The sequence below is a fragment of the Solanum pennellii genome, chromosome 12 (assembly GCF_001406875.1).
Source record: "Solanum pennellii chromosome 12, SPENNV200".
NCBI lineage: Eukaryota > Viridiplantae > Streptophyta > Magnoliopsida > Solanales > Solanaceae > Solanum > Solanum pennellii.
The window spans coordinates 48,875,993-48,883,368 of record NC_028648.1 but is presented as its reverse complement, the minus strand read 5'-3'; the positions used below and the strand labels follow the sequence as shown (position 1 = coordinate 48,883,368).

The following is a 7,376-nucleotide window of genomic DNA, read 5'->3' as shown; positions in this document are numbered from 1 at the left end:
TAGATAGATAGATAGATAGATAGATAGATAGATAGATAGATAGATAGAGAGAGAGAGAGAGAGAGAGAGAGAGAGAACTGACCTAAAGCACAATATTAACTAACAATTAAATCGAAGCTATATATTTCAAATAAACTTCAAGAAACATGTCTTGTACAACCAAAACTTAGAAAGTGATTGCTTAAAGATCTTTAATGTCAATAAATTCCCAAAAAACAAATGTGTCATTCAAACGTATATAACAATAGTACAAAAACTCTTCATCATTCACTAGAATAGATCGAGTTTACTTTTGGCCAAAATTCAAATTCAATTACCGATATTTTCCTGCACATTCAAAATAAAATTATAAGTGGCACATTTGAACGATATATAGCTAGTCAATGGAACTACATAGCTAAACCAAAAGTTTATTATCACAGTGATGACTACTTCGTAGTTAGATTCAGTAGCAAAGAAGACAGTGATGAAGTCTTATTGTCAGGGCCGCATATCTTCGCAAACAAGCTAAGCCATTAATTGTGCGTGTGTGGGAACCCAACTTCAATCTTTCCAATGCGGTACTAAATGTTGTACCACTGTGGGTCAAGTTGCCAAACCTTCCACTCAGCTGATGGGGCATGGACTCACTTAGCAGAATAAGAAGTACCTTAGGCATTCCAGTGTATGCAGATGAATGTACAAGAAAACATGAGAGAATCTCATATGCCAGGGTTCTTAATTATAGAGATGGATGTCACAGTCCTTCTTACACAAATAGTCAAAGTTCAAGATCCTACTTGAAGAGTTTTTTACCAAGAGGTATGGTATGATTAGTCTTAATAGTACTTCAATACATGTCTACAAGTTGGACATGATTATAATATAAAACAATCCAAACCTAAAGCAACAACACAGGAGAAGGAGAGGGTCCAAAACAAGAGAAATTGCCTCAGAAAATAGTACAACAATGACAACCTAGACAAGATCAAAACCAAGAGGTACTACAAGAAGACATAATTGAGAAGTCTATTGCTGAATTCCCACCACTGAAAAAGGAGGCAGAATTTCATAACGTGAAAAATAAATTAGCTGCAAAAAAATAGTCTGAGCCGCAAACCATTCGCAATGCTCAATGGGAATATTTACAATCCACTACTGAATGGCCAGCCAACAGGGAGTTCCAAACTAGTCAGTGGAGCAGGAGAATGCAGCACAACCAACAAGACCGGTTGTGCTGATCTAAGGGTGGATCTCAATGACTGATTAAACAATACATGACCATATAAAAAACATTACATTGCCTTTAGAATTCTACTTCATTGCACTATATGGATGGCACACAGTGGACAACAAAGTTGGACAACAAAGACTATCAATCACCCAATGTCAACCACTACTCACAAAAATGCTAGGCAAAATCACACGTTGGACAACAATGTTTTTATTGTATGCAGAGAGGGAACATAGCATGGGCAGACCATCAATATCAATTTAATACACCTTAATTATAAATACCGTCAGAAATAACATATCAAATTAAAATCAAATCTCTTTCAAATATTCAATTCAACATAGCATGGACAAACCAAAATCTCCTAACAAAACATTGCAGCAACAACAGACTCATCACACAGGTATAACTACTAATTTTACAGTCCCTATTTCTAATAATTTCATTGATCTTTCTATGCAGGATGAACCAACAATCAAGAAGGAGCCGAAAAGAATAAAAGAATAATTCAATAAATATAGAGACACAAATATATAATAAGTCAACCACTGACAAAATGTTGGGCATGAGAACACTCACATTGACAGTAATCTATCCACATTCAAAGTTCAAAGCAGTAAAACAATATGCAGACTATCAAAGCAGTAAAACAATATGGAAAAAAAGTACACAACTACAAAAAAAAATCACTAAAGTCCTCCTTCAACACAATACACCACTCATACAACTAAAACAAAGTACAGAGTGAACTTTCAAAGATTCAAGATTGTAAAATATGTTAAGAATTTCTTTACCAAGAACACCAACTCAAATAGAAGAAAAACAATATGCAGACTATAAACAGAGAATCTTAAATACAGAATACCTTTTGAAGAACTGAATCATGAGCTGACCCCGAAGAATCTGGAATATTTGTGCCTCTTACAGCTTGTGCGCTACTTGAATCAATAGGTGAAACAGGGTTAGATCCAACACACGTTGGTATGTCATGAAAATTCAATCCGGGGTTGTTTTGCAACAATTGAGTGAATAAATGTTGCATTTCTTCCCTCAATTCTTCCTTTAGAGAAGTGATTTCATTGGCATTCTTTTGTTTTAGATTGTTAATTTTCTCATCTTTATTCAAAGAACTTGTTGTAAATGATCTACCATAGCACCTTAGTCGACCAGGCTGCTCCTTTCTAAACACTGTCCTAAATGCCTCATTAGCTATTTCCCCAGAATTTTGGCGATTCTAAAGTTCATCCTTTTGAATAAAATTGGCATCCATGATGAATTGTAAGTACTATCTCATTCTGAATTGCTCCATCCATGTAGACACTTCAACAAATATAAACGAAGTCTTAATGATAATTTAGAGAATCCTGTACAACCAGGATATAATTCTTGGCTTGCCTCTTCAACTAAGTTTTAGAATTTCTTGGCATCTTCATTTGGACCATCATAAACTCCTTCAGCCTATGCAACATCTCTAAATTGATCATTCAACAACCCCATCAATATCATCACCCGAGTAATCCATATCATCGTCAACATTCAACTTGATATCCCATTCCCCGTGATTGATCCATTGTGTATAGCTTTTAACGAATCCATAGCATATAAGATGATCATACACTTCATTCCTTCGAGTCCAACGAATATTACAACATTTTGCACATGGACACTAAATTTCCTCTCCTTAGGATCTCCATAAGAGTAAGCGAAATCTAGAAATGATTCAATGCCATCGATATACTCTTTACTATACCTTGCTAAATTCATCCAATCCTTGGACGAGATATATGAATTCCTAAAAGAAGATATCATATTTTATCTTTGAGTAACAATCATAAACTACTTCACAAATAAGTTTTAAAAATCACGAGTAACGGAGTAAGTTGTTAGAATCATGTGTTATGAGATGATAAAAGTTTCTTACCTAGTCATGACACTTTTTCTATGTCAAATCAGATCTTGAATCCTCAACAAATGTTTATAAATGTTGATGATACTTCTAAGGAAAAAATAATTAATACACCAGAAGTTAATTAAATAAATATATTTTATTTTATCTGTAGGTAATTAGTACACCATAAGTATTCTTAAAACTTGTGATCTTGAACATATCCGAACAATTGTATAACTATAAGAACATGTTAGTAAGGATAAATGATAGAAAAATATTGTGTCCTTACCTAATAAGCAGTAGTAAAACAAGCTACAACAGAAATCGTGCTCGTCAACGAGAAGTTCTTCTGCTCTTCATCGAGAAATTTGTCTAAAACAATATCATTGTATTGATACTTGTCCTGTTTTTTATCGAATTTTTGAAGTAATTCTACATTCTTAATCTCAACAGAATAATTAAATATAATGCATGTTTTTTTTTCTACTCATAGATTTATTAGAAAAATATTCATTAGATAAAACATACAACAGGTTAGCAGAAGTTGATGGAAATTGATAGTAAATGCTTTTATGGAAATTGATGGCGGCGCAGTTAAATGGACCTATTCTATAGACAAGGAGGTCCATCTGACTAACATATCAATTAATCTAGCGCAAAAGCACAGTCAAAATGCAATTCAGGCAAGTTTGGCAATCATTCAGCAATCAGAATTTGAAAAACTCAATAATAGGGAGGCTATATAGGGAGGCAAAAATACAGTCAACTTTTTCCAACCCCTAACAGTGAAAAAGAAAATTATATAGGGAGGCCAAAATATGAGCTACACTCCCAAAAATCAACTGATAAAGCTAATGTTTTATTGAAAAATATTATTTTTGTAAATTTTTTACTTCTAGGAGTCGCCACTTAATTTTTTAGAAAAACCAAGAAAAACCTTGTTTCCAAAAGACTTAAACAAAGAAAATCATTTGAAAACTTTAAAGGGGTTCGAGGATTCATATTAACGTCTTAGGAGGGTTTTGAAAGCACCTAAGACATCCGCTTACTTGCGGTTATCCGACAACTAATTTAATTTGGCTAAAACTTCACTTATAAAATTTATTGGAATTGCTTGAAAGTGAATCTCTTGGTTCTTACTTATAAATTGAAAAATTATTTTAAAACTATTTAAACTCAGTCCAATTTTAAATTACTAAAATATTATGGCATTCTACGGGGATTTAGAGTTTTCTAATTTTAAACTAACGACAAATAAAAACAGATAAGCAAATAAAGTAAAAGAGGGAAAGAGGGAGAGAGAGAAAAAGAGAGTTGGGTCCAAATCTGGGTTTTTTGTCCGCCTTGACTGGAATTTTGGACTCACCTGTTTTTCGGTTTTTGACCCATTTCTACCTGTCCTAAGCTAAACATATAATAATAAATAAATAATATAAGAAATAAAAGAAGACAAGGGCTTAGGACCAAAAAACAACAAAATAAAAATATGAAAGAATAGATGAAGTGGGCCTCCTTTGGCCCAACTTCTTCATATCTTCGACTTCTTGATTTTTGAATCCTTTCAACTCGGGACCTGTACGTCGATTTTAATGGGTTTGACTCGATAGGAGGGAATTGAACCTTCGTGGCTCCTCGAAAATGCAAGGGAAGAAGAGTTCATGATGAAGTCGAATAGGTTTTGCATGCACAAAAAAACATAGACATTGTAAGAATTACTTCGATTTGAAACAAATAACATTACTGATAACGAAACAAAATAAATCAGCATCCTCACCAAAAGATATAAGCACATTTGTTAACAGGTAAGAAAAGAAAGAAACATGCTAAAATAAATAACAAATATCACGCTAAAAAGTGAAGAAAAATCGATGCCAGCCTATGCACTTGAAAGTAGCGGCATTAGGTGATCCACACTTAACAAGATAGAGACCAATAAAGTTTAACAACCCCACCTTATGGTATTTCTCACTGCATGTTACGGGAAAACAACCTAAGAATGAACCAATTTCCACACATTAAGAAAACGATTAAGCCCGAACAAACTTTTAGATATTATAAGAAAAGTGAGTAAGCATGAACTAACCAATTAAATCACAGGCAGTTAGAGGGATCACTATACCATGCCTATATTTAGCATTTTACAGAGAAAGACAACCGAAAATTTAGATAACGAAGAAGATAAGCAAAACCTCGGATATTCGCACCTTAGAAAAGATCAGTATGTCGAGTGATCATTTAAATCACATCATAGAAGTCTTGAAAATTAATACCCCCCTCATAAAGGGGCAACCAAAGCGATATAAAAACTGCTACATTAACAGAGCAAAATAAATAAAAGCGAGAAAGTTCAGCAGATAAGAACAATAAATGCAAGCCAATAATACAATGTGGGTTTCGGCATAATTTCTTTCTAAAATCATAAACACGTGGGGCAAATTTAAACATAAATGATGAGCTCTAAAAATTTTCTTGTAACATGAGAGGGAAACAAAGTAATATCATAAGGCTATTTATTAAAGCATCATAGAGGGACTCAATTTGCACAATACAAAATCTAAGAGTCAGGGCTGTGAACTCTGCAAAGTCTAAGATAGGCAAGAAAACATCGCAATAACCCCGTCTCAACGACTTAAAAAAACATCGATCTTGGATGCGAAGGTAAGCTATTAACATAGTCTGTAACTCTACATTACAAGTTGGCTTATCAGATAAAAAATTCGAGAAGATAATTGGCTAAGACACGAAGATCATGAATAAACACCTTAGAGCTTATTAAAGCAGCAAGAGGCGACACAGATTACAGCTGAACAGTCCAAAGAAAACAAATCATACTTTTACTTTTTAGACTCTCAACAAACCTAAATCTGCTCCTTTCAAATAAACAGCGAGTGACCAACAATGTCAAATAATGAAGGAGCTGGTGCTTAAGATGGAGCAATATACCCGCATGATCAAATATAAACCGCAAGTGAGGTGCGGCTGAACGACATGAAGGCATGAAATTATTCAAACAAAACGAGATGCTAATCACAAGATCACAAAAACTTAGAGGAAAGAAAATAAAATAAATAGATAAAATAAGAGACGTAAACAAAACGTTGCATCTAACAGATGAATATATACAACATTATTGAGTCTCCAAATCAGATAACTTCAAATTTTGGCGCTGCATTCAACACGACACATAACAACACAAACCAAAACTACATACTCATCCTACTCCTCGAAGAAATTAATTGGACCCAGAATGCTACATTTTCATAAGCTCAAAATAAACGATAGCCTAATCGAGAAACAAAATAATGATGCATAGGAGAAAGAAAATTACTTCTTGTTGTGCAGCGACGGGACAGAACGAGTCAAAAAGCAAACTTCTCACCACTGAAGCTTAGCTATGAGCGATGATCAAAGAACGGAGCAAAACTTTTATCCAAACTGAGACTACAGTATCTCTTTTTTCTTCTTTAGATATGTAAGCAATGGGTATTTAGAGGAATTTTCTGAAGCTTCCTTTTACAAAATTTTCGACACCCTTTTACCTCGCGGCTCAAAAAAAGAAAATCCCCTCCCCTTGAAAAGTCGAAGAGAATATATATAGGGGGGAGATTAGTTTTTTTCGGGATTGGGGAGGGGGGAGGGATTTTTGGAAAATCTTGGGGTAAAATCGGGTTCACTTCAATTCCACAATTTGAAATCGCTTCTGAATTTGCACGAGATTCGTCCATATTCTTGAAAATTCAGACGAATCAGTAGGCTGGACAACTCGGATTAAACTCGTCGTCCTTGTTCTCGATGTGTCACCATCCACGCAAGCAAGGACGAGTTGCAGGCCACCCTACCCTATCGTACGAACAACGGGAAAAGGAGACATTGGAGCAGGCTGTTCACGCGTTTGAGAGAGAGGGGGAAGGACGAGCACGCCACTGCTGCTGGATCGTGATTTCGTCCACTCGTCATTCTGATGTGCGCGTGAGGAAGACGATGAATGGGTCGGTCAAATTGTTGTCGCGTCTGGGTTCTTTTAGAAAATGCTTTCAACATCAAAGAGGGGGAACGGGATAAGGGAATGGGTCGGGTTGGTATAATAAGGGAATTGGGCCACTGATTTTGGTCTTAACAATTTCAAGAAATGAGTTGCTGGACATTGATTCAAAATAATGGAAACTGGGTAATGTTTTTTGGACTTTAAGGAAATAGTTAAATCAAATCAACTTCAAAAATTTTACTAAATATTTAAATAAGACGAATTAATATCGACTAATTAACGAGCTTCTT

At 34.8% G+C, this 7,376-nt stretch overlaps 1 long non-coding RNA gene across 1 annotated transcript; it reads right to left on the bottom strand.

Annotated features, from left to right (window-relative positions):
* Nucleotides 1-177: 177 nt before the first annotated feature.
* LOC114075248 lies at nucleotides 178-7,171 on the bottom strand. The gene is made up of 2 exons (XR_003575799.1): nucleotides 2,079-7,171; nucleotides 178-327 (listed from the first exon to the last, which is right to left on the bottom strand). It is a non-coding gene; the product is annotated as an uncharacterized LOC114075248 (long non-coding RNA).
* Between the last annotated feature and the right edge of the window lie 205 nt (nucleotides 7,172-7,376).